Source organism: Marmota monax, unplaced genomic scaffold (genome assembly GCF_021218885.2).
Source record: "Marmota monax isolate L192 unplaced genomic scaffold, Marmota_monax_Labrador192_F-V1.1 WCK01_AAM20220418_F8-fsc00012, whole genome shotgun sequence".
Classification (NCBI taxonomy): domain Eukaryota; kingdom Metazoa; phylum Chordata; class Mammalia; order Rodentia; family Sciuridae; genus Marmota; species Marmota monax.
Genome location: NW_026695227.1, coordinates 1,060,263 through 1,073,482, shown reverse-complemented (window position 1 = coordinate 1,073,482; position 13,220 = coordinate 1,060,263). Strand labels below are relative to the sequence as shown.

The window sequence follows — 13,220 nt, the reverse complement described above, 5'->3', positions numbered from 1 at the left end:
TTGTTCTTTGTAAATTTTGGATACCAGTCCTTTATCAGATGTTTTTCAAATAGTTTTTCCAAGCATATGTTTGTCTTTTCATTCCTTTAACAATGTCTGTTATATAGAAAAAAGGTTTTAATTTTTTAAATTTATTTTTTAGTTATAGATAGACACAATATCTTCTTTTTTTTTAATTTTTTTAAATTTTTTTATTGTTGGTTGTTCAAAACATTACATAGTTCTTGATATATCATATTTCACACTTTGCTTCAAGTGGGTTATGAACTCCCATTTTTAGCCCATATACAGATTGCAGAATCACATCAATTACACATCCATTGATTTTCATATTGCCATACTAGTGTCTGTCGTGTTCTGCTACCTTTCCTATCCTCTACTATCCCCCTTCCCCTCCCCTCCCCTCCCCTCTTCTCTCTCTACCCCCTCTACTGTCCTTCATTTCTCCCCCTTGTATTATTTTTCCCTTTCCCCTCATTTCCTCTTGTATGTTCTTTTGTATAACCCTGAGGGTCTCCTTCCATTTCCATGCAATTTCCCTTTTCTCTCCCTTTCCCTCCCACCTCTCATCTCTGTTTAATGTTAATCTTCTTCTCATGCTCTTCGTCCCTACTCTGTTCTTAGTTACTCTCCTTATATCAAAGAAGACATTTGGCATTTGTTTTTTAGGGATTGGCTAGCTTCACTTAGCATAATCTGCTCTAATGCCATCCATTTCCCTGCAAATTCTATGATTTTGTCATTTTTTAATGCAAAGTAATACTCCATTGTGTATAAATGCCACATTTTTTTAATCCACTCGTCTATTTAAGGGCATCTGGGTTGGTTCCACAGTCTTGCTATTGTGAATTGAGCTGCTATGAACATCGATGTAGCAGTGTCCCTGTAGCATGCTCTTTTTAGGTCTTTAGGGAATAGACCAAGAAGGGGAATAGCTGGGTCAAATGGTGGCTCCATTCCCAGCTTTCCAAGAAATCTCCATACTGCTTTCCAAATTGGCTGCACCAATTTGCAGTCCCACCAGCAATGTACAAGTGTACCCTTTTCCCCACATCCTCGCCAGCACTTGTTGTTGTTTGACTTCATAATGGCTGCCAATCTTTCTGGAGTGAGATGGTATCTTAGGGTGGTTTTGATTTGCATTTCTCTGACTGCTAGAGATGGTGAGCATTTTTTCATGTACTTGTTGATTGATTGTATGTCCTCCTCTGAGAAGTGTCTGTTCAGGTCCTTGGCCCATTTGTTGATTGGGTTGTTTGTTATCTTATTGTCTAATGTTTGGAGTTCTTTGTATACTCTGGATATTAGGGCTCTATCTGAAGTGTGAGGAGTAAAGATTTGTTCCCAGGATGTAGGCTCCCTATTTACCTCTCTTATTGTTTCTTTTGCTGAGAAAAAACTTTTTAGTTTGAGTAAGTCCCATTTGTTGATTCTAGTTATTAACTTTTGTGCTATGGGTGCCCTATTGAGGAATTTGGAGCCCGACCCCACAGTATGTAGATCGTAGCCAACTTTTTCTTCTATCAGACGGTGTGTCTCTGATTTGATATCAAGCTCCTTGATCCATTTTGAATTAACTTTTGTGCATGGCGAGAGAAAGGGATTCAGTTTCATTTTGTTGCATATGGATTTCCAGTTTTCCCAGCACCATTTGTTGAAGATGCTATCCTTCCTCCATTGCATGCTTTTAGCCCCTTTATCAAATATAAGATAGTTGTAGTTTTGTGGATTGGTTTCTGTGTCCTCTATTCTGTACCATTGGTCCACCCGCCTGTTTTGGTACCAGTACCATGCTGTTTTTGTTACTATTGCTCTGTAGTATAGTTTGAAGTCTGGTATCGCTATACCGCCTGATTCACACTTCCTGCTTAGCATTGTTTTTGCTATTCTGGGTCTTTTATTTTTCCATATGAATTTCATGATTGCTTTCTCTATTTCTACAAGAAATGCCGTTGGGATTTTGATTGGCATTGCATTAAACCTATAGAGAACTTTTGGTAATATCGCCATTTTGATGATGTTAGTTCTGCCTATCCATGAACAGGGTATATTTTTCCATCTTCTAAGATCTTCTATTTCTCTCTTTAGGGTTCTGTAGTTTTCATTGTATAAGTCTTTCACCTCTTTTGTTAGGTTGATTCCCAAGTATTTTATTTTTTTTGAAGATATTGTGAATGGAGTGGTTGTCCTCATTTCCATTTCAGAGGATTTGTCGCTGATATACAGGAATGCCTTTGATTTATGCGTGTTGATTTTATATCCTGCCACTTTGCTGAATTCATTTATTAGCTCTAATAGTTTCTTTGTAGACCCTTTTGGGTCTGCTAGGTATAGAATCATGTCATCTGCAAATAGTGATAATTTAAGTTCTTCTTTTCCTATTTTTATGCCTTTAATTTCTTTCATCTGTCTAATTGCTCTGGCCAGCGTTTCGAGAAATATGTTGAACAGAAGTGGTGAGAGAGGGCATCCCTGTCTTGTTCCAGATTTTAGAGGGAATGCCTTCAATTTTTCTCCATTCAGAATGATGCTAGCCTGAGGCTTAGCATAGATTGCTTTTATAATATTGAGGTATGTTCCTGTTATCCCTAGTTTTTCTAGAGTTTTGAACATAAAGGGATGCTGTACTTTGTTGAATGCTTTTTCCGCATCTATCGAGATGATCATATGGTTCTTATTTTTAAGTCTATTGATGTGGTGAATAACATTTATTGATTTCCGTATATTGAACCAGCCTTGCATCCCAGGGATGAATCCTACTTGATCATGGTGCACAATTTTTTTGATATGTTTTTGTATCCGATTCGCCAGAATTTTATTGAGGATTTTTGCATCTAGGTTCATTAGAGATATTGGTCTGAAGTTTTCTTTCTTTGAAGTGTCTTTGTCTGGTTTAGGTATCAGGGTGATGTTGGCCTCGTAGAATGAATTTGGAAGTTCTCCCTCTTTTTCTATTTCCTGAAGTAGCTTGAAAAGTATTGGTATTAGTTCCTCTTTAAAGGTTTTGTAAAACTCTGCTGTATACCCATCTGGTCCTGGGCTTTTCTTAGTTGGTAGTCTTTTGATGGTTTCTTCTATTTCCTCAATTGATATTGGTCTGTTTAGGTTGTCTATATCCTCCTGACTCAGTCTGGGCAGATCATATGACTTAAGAAATTTATCTATGCCTTCACTATCTTCTAATTTATTGGAGTATAAGGATTCAATATAATTTTTCATTATCTTCTGTATTTCTGAAGTGTCTGTTGTGATATTGCCTTTTTCATCCCGTATGCTAGTAATTTGAGTTCTCTCTCTTCTTCTCTTCGCTAGCATGGCTAAGGGTCTGTCGATTTTGTTTATTTATTCAAAGAACCAACTTTTAGTTTTGTCAATTTTTTCAATTGTTTCTTTTGTTTCGATTTCATTAATTTCAGCTCTGATTTTAATTATTTCTTGCCTTCTACTTCTTTTGCTGTTGTTTTGCTCTTCTTTTTCTAGGATTTTGAGATGAAGTATGAGATCATTTATTTGTTGGTTTTTTCTTTTTTTAAGGAATGAACTCCAAGCAATGAATTTTCCTCTTAGAACTGCTTTCAATGTGTCCCATAGATTCCGATATGTTGTGTCTGTGTTTTCATTAATCTCTAAGAATTTTTTAATTTCCTCCTTGATGTCTTCTATAACCCATTGATCGTTCAGTAACCTATTGTTCATTCTCCAAGTGATGTACGCTTTTTCCTTCCTTCTTTTATTGTTGATTTTCAGTTTCATTCCATTATGATCAGATAGGATGCATGGTATTATCTCTACTCCTTTATATTGTCTAAGAGTTGCCCTGTGACATAATATATGATCTATTTTTGAGAAGGATCCATGTGCTGCTGAGAAAAAAGTGTAACTGCTTGATGTTGGGTGGTATATTCTATATATGTCAATTAAGTCTAGGTTATTAATTGTGTTATTGAGTTCTATAGTTTCCTTATTCAACTTTTGTTTGGAAGATCTGTCCAGTGGTGAGAGAGGTGTGTTGAAGTCTCCCATGATTATTGTGTGGTGGTCTATTAGACTCTTGAACTTGAGAAGAGTTTGTTTGATGAACATAGCTGCACCATTGTTTGGGGCATATATATTTATGATTGTTATGTCTTGTTGGTGTATGGTTCCCTTGAGCAGTATGTAGTGTCCCTCTTTATCCCTTTTGATTAACTTTGGCTTGAAATCTATTTTATTTGATATGAGTATGGATACTCCTGCTTGTTTCCGAAGTCCATATGAGTGATATGATTTTTCCCAACCTTTCACCTTCAGCCTATGTATGTCTTTTCCTATCAAATGCGTCTCCTGTTGGCAGCATATTGTTGGGTCTTGTTTTGTGATCCATTCTACTAGCCTGTGTCTCTTGATTGGTGAGTTTAAGCCATTAACATTTAGGGTTATTATTGAGATATGGGTTGTTCTTCCAGCCATATTTGTTTATTTATGTTACTAAACATGGTTTGTTTTCCTCTTTGATTATTTTCCCCCCTTTAGTGTCCTACCTCCCACTGTTGGTTTTCATTGTTATTTTCCATTTCCTCTTCCTGTAATGTTTTGCCAAGGATGTTTTGAAGAGATGGTTTTCTAGCTGCAAATTCTTTTAACTTTTGTTTATCGTGGAAGGTTTTAATTTCATCTTCCATCCTGAAGCTTAATTTCGCTGGAAACACAATTCTTGGTTGGAACCCATTTTCTTTCAGTGTTTGAAATATGTTATTCCAGGATCTTCTAGCTTTCAGAGTCTGTGTTGAAAGATCAGCTGTTATCCTGATTGGCTTACCCCTAAATGTGATCTGCTTCCTTTCTCTTGTAGCTTTTAAAATTCTCTCCTTATTCTGTATGTTGGGCATCTTCATTATAATGTGTCTAGGTGTGGGTCTCTTATAATTTTGCACATTCGGCGTCCTGTAGGCTTCTAGGATTTGGGATTCTGTCTCATTCTTCAAGTCTGGGAAGTTTTCTCGTATTATTTCATTGAATAAATTGCTCATTCCTTTGGTATGGAGTTCTATACCTTCCTGTATCCCAATGACTCTTAAGTTTGGTCTCTTAATGTTAGCCCATATTTCTTGGATGTTTTGCTCATGGTTTCTTAACAGTCTTGCTGAGCTGTCTATGTTCTTTTCCAGTTGAAATACTTTGTCTTCATTGTCTGATGTTCTATCTTCTAAGTGTTCTACTCTGCTGGTAGTATTCTCAATTGAGTTTTTAAGTTGGTTTATTGCTTCCTGCATTTCTAGGATTTCTGTTTGTTTGTTTTTTATAACCTCTATCTCCCTGTATAGTTGATCCTTTGCTTCCTGGATTTGTTTGTGTAATTCATTGTCGAAGTGATCTTTCATTGTCTGATTTTGCTGTCTAATGTCTTCCTTGATACTCCAGATCATCTGAAGCATATATATCCTGAATTCTTTATCTGACATTCCATCTGCTGCAGCTGTTACCTCTTCTAAAGTTGAGTTGACCTGCATTGCTTGTGGTCCTTTCTTTCCTTGTCTTTTCATACTGCTTGCGTTTCTTTCTTCTTGGTGAAACTGTTGTGTTTTTGAAATTTTTCCCCCCCTATATATTTATATTGCTCTTGTATAGTTGAAAAGTCTCCCTTGCAGGAGCGAGCGGGGGCTCTGCTCTGCCCCTCCTCCAATTGGTGTGAGGTGTCTACCACGCCCGCGGACCCCTGGGCCTGATCCGCCGTTCTGTCGCAGGTCTGCCTACCTTGCCAGTGCGGGCGAAGGCTCTGCCCTGCCCCTCCTACCACGCCCGCGGACCGCTGGGCCTGATCTGCAGGTTGGTCGCCGGTCTGCCCACCTTGCGGGCACGGGTGGCAGTTCCGCTCCGCCCCCACTCCAATTGGGGTCATGTGACCACCACACAGGCGGGCCGCTGGGCCTGATCTGGGCGTGGGAGAAGGCTCTGCTCTGCCCCTACTCCAGTTCGGGTGAAGTGTGTACCACGCTGGCAGGCCGCTGGGCCTGATCCGCTGGTCTGTCGCAGGTCTGCTTACCTTGCAGGCGGGGGCGGCAGCTCTGCCCTGCCCCTCCTACCACGCCCGCCGACCGCTGGGCCTGATCTGCAGGTTGGTCGCAGGTCTGCCTACCTTGTGGGCGCGGGCGGCGGCCCCGCTCCTCCCCTCTGGCTCTACGACAAAGCGAGAGAGACTCGGGTATCTGTGACTCACCCTCCCTACCAGGAGACCGACTGTTTCCGTCGCCGCTGGCACCGATGAAGTTCTCTCCTCGGCTGCTCTCCGATGACATCAGATCTCTGCCATGCTGGCATCCCCTGCTAATGTGGATTCCGCTGGGAAGGAATTCCGTCGGCGGAACTCCGGTGATGTCACCTCTCTGCTATGGCGGGCCCCTGGCTCCTTGCCGGAGTGTCCGAAGGGAGGGGTGGGACTGGTCTGTCTCTGATTGGTTTCAGCTCCCGGTTCGCTATTTCATGAAGGCTTGGCGAGAGACCTCTTCCTAGAGTCCCTGCACCGCTCCTGCTGCGCTGCGCCTCGGAGGCTATCCGCCCAGACGCGGGGGCCGCGTGCAGGCAGCCGACAGTCGCCGAGTCGCGCGGGCAGCGGCTGGCGGGTCTGGACCTCTGCGCTGCGTGGCGGAGATTCACTCATCTAGGGCAAACTGTCACCTCCAAAAATCCTACCAATTCCCGGCCGGTCTCTCTTTAGTGGAATTTTGCTAGGAGTTTCTCAGCAGGTCGAATCTAAGCGTATCAATGCGTCTCTCTGACCCCGTTATTGAGGAGGTACTGAAAGCGCTGCCTCCCCACTTGCCGCCATGTTGGATCTCCTAGACACAATATCTTCATTTGATTTTTTTATGTGGTGCTGAGGATTGAACCCAGTGCCTCACGCATGTTAGGAAAGCGCTCTACCTCTGATCCACAACCCCAGCCCCAAGGTTTTAATTTTAATGAAACCCAACATTGATTTTTTTTCTTTTATGGATTGTGCTTTTGGTATTGTATCTGAAAACTCATCCTTTAGTCTGAGGTCACAAAGATTTTTCTCTTATGTTATCCTTTCAGAATTTTATGGTTTTGTGTTTTACATTTGAGTTAATGATCCATTTTGAGTTAGTTTTAGTACAAGATATAAGGTTGTGTCAAGAGTTATCTTTTGCACATGGATAGTCAGTGATTCAAGCACCATTTTTGAAAAGACTACCTCATTATCAAGGATAAGTTGCCTGGATTAGTGTTTGTCTACTTCTGGGCTTGCTATTCCATTTCATTGATCTATTTTCCTATTCTTTTTCGAGTACCACACTTTTTTGATTACTATAATTTTTTTTTAGTACCAAGGATTGAACTGAGGGTGCTTTACCACTGTACTACATCACCAGTCCTTTTTTATTTTGAGGTCTTGCTAAGTTACTGAAGGTCTCACTAAGTTTCTAGGGCTAGCCTCAAACTTGAGCTTCTCCAGCCATAGCCTCCCAAGTGATGGGATTACAGTGTGCACTACTGTGCTCAGCTACTATAGCTTTATAATAAATATTGAAGTCAGATAGTGTTGGTTCTCCAGCCTTATTGTTCTTCAGTATTGTATTGGCTAGTCTTTTTGCACTTCTATGTGAACTTTAAAATCAGTTTGTCGGTATCCACAAACTTTTTTGCTGGGATTTTGATTGAGGATGTGTTGAATCTATAGATCAAGTTGGGAAAAACTGACATCTTAACAGTGTTTAAGCTAGGGATATAGCTCAGTTGGTAGGGTTCAATTCCCAGCACTACAAAAAAAAATTGCATTATTGGGCCGGGGTTATGGCTCAGCGGTAGAACACTTACCTAGCATGTGCAAGGCCCTGGGTTTGAGCCTCAGAACCACATAAGAATAACTAACTGCTTTGCCAAAAACCTGGTATGTTTTAGTTATAGATATTAAAGATTGTTTTTTTTCAATTCCAATTCATCCTGAGGATAGTCCACGTTTTGCATTTACTATCCCTGCACTGAATCATGAAGGTCCTGATCAGAGATATGAATGGAAAGTACTCCCTCAAGGGATGGCTAACAGCCCAACTATGTGTCAAATTTATGTTAACAAAGTAATCCAGCCACTTAGAAATCAAAATCCTGAACTACAAATATTTCACTATATGGGTGATGTATTATTAGCACACAAAGATAAAAACACATTGCTAGAATGTTATGCCACACTTACAAACGTATTAAAAAATTATAATCTAGAGATAGCAATAGATAAAGTACAATTAAATTTTCCAATTAATTATTTAGGAGTTCTATTATCCTCAACCATGGTCCGTCCACCAAAAATTCAAATACGAGTAGATCAACTCAAATCACTTAATGACTTTCAAAAGTTATTAGGAGACATAAATTGGATAAGGCCTTATTTAGGTATACCAACAGGAGAGTTGGGACCTTTATTTGATATCCTAAAAGGTCCATCAGATCCAAATTCACCCCGAATGTTAACGCCTGAAGCAAGAAAGGCATTAAAAATCATTGAAACATATATGGAAAATATGCATTTGGATAGAATTGATATAAGTTTGCCTTTATTATTTATTGTACTACCAACAAAAAATATTCCTACAGGAGTATTTTGGCAAGAAGGTCCATTATTATGGATATATTTATCTTATTCTCCTAACACTATTCTTACTAGGTATCCTGAGGCTGTAGGACAATTAATACTCAAAGGAATAAAAGCAGCAAAGGGAGTGTTTGGAATTTCTCCCAATAAAATTATTACTCCATATACTATGAATCAAATTGATGAGTTAGCTAATGAGTTAAATACTTGGGCAATAATCATGTGCAAATCTAATGTTTCATTTGATAACCACTTACCATCTAATCCTTTATTGTCTTTTTGGTCATTGCATCCTGTAATTTTTCCAAAAATGACAAGAAAAACACCTATCATGAATGCTCCAAATATATTCACTGATGGGTCAAATAATGGTACAGCAGCAGTAGTTACCCCTGATCAAACTTTTACATTTTTAGTACCCAAACAATCAGCTCAAAAGGTAGAGCTTAATGCAGTTTTACAAGCTTTTGTGATGTTTAAAGATTCTGTATTTAATTTATTTTCTGATAGTCAGTATGTAGTTAATGCTATAGTATCTCTTGAAGATGCTGGTAGGATTTCCCCTTCTTCTACTGTTTTCTCTTTGCTTTCCACTATACAAAGTCTAATCTGGGACAGAAAAGATCCATTCTTTATAGGACATATCAGGGCACATACAGGATTGCCTGGAGCCCTTAGTTTGGGCAATGATTTAGCAGATAAAACTACACATGACATACATATTTTCTCTACACTAGAAGAAGCTATAAATTTTCATAAAAAGTTCCATGTCAATGCTAATACTTTACAAAAGCGTTTTAAAATAACTAAGGAACAAGCTAGACAAATAATAAAACAATGTCAAAATTGTGTGACCTTTTTACCACAAGTTAATCTTGGAGTCAATCCTAGAGGATTGATACCTAACCATATTTGGCAGATGGACGTCACACACTTGCCAGAATTTGGAAAATTAAAATATTTGCATGTTACAGTTGATACTTCTTCTGGATTTTTGATGGGCTCCCTTCATGCCGGAGAAAAAACTAAAGATGTTATAGCTCATTGCTTACAAAATTTTGCCACTGTGGATGTTCCAAAACAGTTAAAAACAGATAATGCCCCTGGTTATACTTCTACCTCTTTTAAACAATTTTGCTCAACCTTTGGCATTACTCATATAACAGGAATCCCATACAATCCACAGGGACAAGGCATAGTTGAAAGAGCTCATCAAACTATTAAAATGTACTTATTAAAGCAAAAAGAAGGAATTGGGAAGGGGTATATATTCCCCAAAGATAAACTTAAAATAACCCTTTTTACTCTAAACTTTTTAAATTTGGATTCATCAGGACTTAGTGCTGCGGAAAGGCATATGTGTCCAAAAAATGTACATAAGCCCAAGGTACTTTGGAAGGATATTCTAACAGGACAATGGAAAGGTCCTGACCCAGTAATTGTCTGGAGTCGGGGGTCTGTTTGTGTGTTTCCACAGGGAGAACAGCAGCCGATTTGGATTCCAGAGAGATTAACCAAGGTCCTGACCCAGTGATTGTCTGGAGTCGGGGGTCTGTTTATGTGTTTCCACAGGGAGAACAGCAGCCGATTTGGATTCCAGAAAGATTAACTAAAGCGATTTCTACAGACCAAAAAGAAGATGATTTGGCTCAAATCCATAACAACTGATATCCAAAACTCCAGTTTGGCTATTCTTACATCTGCAACAGAACCAGGATGCTTTTTTCAATATCTATTTTATTATTGCCCTTTGCCATATCATGAAGTTCTATTTTGTTTTTTGAGCTCATACAGACCTAGGTTAATGTTTTGCTGATCAGTTCTATTTTTTGACTATAGAGTTTTTAAACATTGCAATGGAGATTTCACCTGTAAAAAGTTATAAGGCCTTTACTATAATGTTATGTGTTGTATGTATTATATTATGTGTGCACACTTGTGTTTTGTGTTATATGTTTGAATGTACGTATGTCCATATATCATATATGATGAGCGCTCATGATAAAATGGATCCAAATATTTTTTTTCACGTGATTTATATGGTTTAATTTAAATTGGGTAAACAACTGTTGAGGATTGTTTTAATATGTAAACAAAAAAGAAGGTTAACAGATCTGTTTGTTTACTTTCACCTTTCCTTTTCATTATATTTAATAATTCTCTTAAAGATAATGTAAATTGTTAAGAAAATTGTTTTCTTTTAGTGCCTTCTGTAATGTTACATAATTTTTTCTTTAGCCATTATTGCCAGAATTCCTATCTTCATCCCAGTGCCGGTGAAGACAATGTAAATTGTTAAGAAAATTGTTTTCTTTTAGTGCCTTCTGTAATGTTACATAATTTTTTCTTTAGTCATTATTGCCAGAATTCCTATCTTCATCCCAGTGCTGGTGAAGTCAAAGATAAAACCAATCTACAGCTTCTACAATAGCCATCACTGAACTGCTTGCAGAACTTGCCTGGACACATTGTGAGCTCACCTGTATGCATTGTGAACTATCTGTTGGTGCAGCGACTTGTGGTAGTGTTGGGGTATTTTTGCTGATGATGTCATTGGTGGTATAATTTTTCCAAAAGGAGCCGTCAATTGGCTTGGTGTATCTTCCTCCCTTCTGCTTGTCATGATCGTCCAGCTAAAATTTGGGGGCCAACAGAGGTGAGGCAAAGAACCTCACCCCCCCGCTGGTACAAAGATCTCTCCATAGGTGTGGCTGTATACTGGACCGGTAGTCAGTGACGGGTAAGATCCAATTGCAATGGTACCAACCTAAGGACCATATGTACTATTGGACAACCTAAGGCAGGCACGGTCCCTAAGCCACATGCTTGTTGTTTAAACAGAGAGGGGGAGATGTTGAGAGCCACAGCCGAAGGGGCCCCAGCAAACTTCCAGCTGCCAGCAAACTTCCAGCTGCCGGCTGATGATTGGCTCACAGCGGCCCCAGCAACATCTAGCTGATTGGCTCCTCTGCGGTGATGCTCATTGGGCTGTTTCCCTGCCCTTTCAGACCACGGAGCTGCTCATTGGGGGACTTTTTTGGCTCCGCCCACGTGACCCAGCCAATCGGCCTCAAGAGCAGGAGGATTGTGGGAGGTGGAGAGAAGCTTGTGTGGGAGAGAGAGGCTTGTGGAAAGCCGGTGGTGGCAGTTGAGGCTCTGAGGGTTTTTCCTGAGGAGCTGTTTTGTTTGGCGTGTGTGGTTCTAAAAATAAAGTTAGTTTCTTTTGACAAGTGGCTCCTGATTGTGCCCAGCCAGACTGCGGCATTAAAATATTGTGTTCAATTACTTATAATATAAGATCTTCCTAGTCTTGAACACGGACTATCTCTCCATTTACTTAGATCTTCTTTGATTTCTTTCATCAATATTTTATAGAAACATTTTAAAGACTATTTTTTAAAATTTTTTTTAGATATTGATGGACCTTTATTTTATTCATTTATTTATATGTGGTGCTGAGAATCGAACCCAGTGCTTCACCCATGCTAGGCAAATGCTTTACCACTGAGCCACCACCCTAGCCCTTAAAGACTATTTTGATAAGTATTTTTCAATGTAACTGGCTTCCTTAGTAATCCTATATATTTCATCTTATGCTTTTTAAAATGTGTATCTCAGGATAGATCCTAACCTTCCTTAAACTATCAAAGGGATTTGTGACCAAAGAAAGATTAAAAAGAAGCAGTAATTCTGTGCTAAACTATCATTCAGTCAACATTTGTAGTCTGGAAATGTGGGAGTAGGTGAGTGAGTGTATAATAATATTATCTTGTCAGTTTAACGTGTATTTTTCCTGAAAAAATTGGCTTTTCCAATGGAGTTGGCATTATGCATAGTGTAACTTGTATTTTGGGGGGGTGACAATAAGTCTTTTCCATAAACTTTCCCTCAAATGAACCAGAATATTCCCTCTACTGACCAGATAATCCCTAGATTTAGATTATTAGATTTATCTGCCTCCATTCCAATATATAAAGAGAGGCAACAGTAAGAAAATCTTCCTCTACTTCCTCATTATACAATGAGGTAAAAATAAGTTTTGTTTTTGTTTTTTAGTAGGGCATGTGGCTCATGTCTGCAATCCTAGTAATTCCAGAGGCTGAGGCAGGAGGTTTGCAAGTTTGAGGCCAGTCTGGGCAATTAGACCCTGTCTCAAAATAAAAAACATCAAGGGCTGGTGATGTAACTCAGAGTAGAGCACCCCTGGGCTTTGTCCTCAGTGCTGCAAAAGAAAATGTGTGTGTGGTGGGGGGATGTTCTTTTGCAGGGCTGCTATAGGATTAAAGAGTGTGATATATGCAAATTGTGTAGCACGATGCCCCCCCATCCAGTAGATGATTTTAAAATCATGTTATTGCTGAGAAAGGAAGTGTGCTCAAACCTGGTATCAATTTTTCTTCAGTAACTAGAAATTTTGTGTTCTCTCTCCTCCTAGTTAGGAGAGGCAAGAAGAACTAGAACTCAGACTTCTATTTATACCTCTTCATTGGTACTGTTAGCTTTTAATCATCAACAGGATAGTATTTGTGTTTGTGCTTACTCGTTATTTGCCAAGTTTCTAATGAGTGTTCATCTCAAATATAGTAAGGGTGAAATAAACAAAACATACTTGTTTCTGTCTGTCCTTCTATAG

At 39.2% G+C, this 13,220-nt stretch overlaps 1 protein-coding gene across 6 annotated transcripts in view; it reads left to right on the top strand.

Moving 5' to 3' along the window:
• Positions 1-13,220, top strand: part of Mansc1 (MANSC domain containing 1) — a 37,456-nt gene that overhangs the window by 8,785 nt on the left and 15,451 nt on the right. The window contains exon 2 of one of the 6 annotated variants that reach the window (XM_058576165.1): positions 10,940-11,069. The exons of 3 other annotated variants lie outside the window; for them this stretch is intronic. The gene's annotated coding sequence lies outside the window, so the exon portion shown is untranslated. Of the gene's footprint in view, positions 1-10,939; positions 11,070-11,107; positions 11,328-13,220 lie in introns of those variants that run through there. 2 more of the 6 variants (XM_058576164.1, XM_058576166.1) reach the window with 2 other exon arrangements.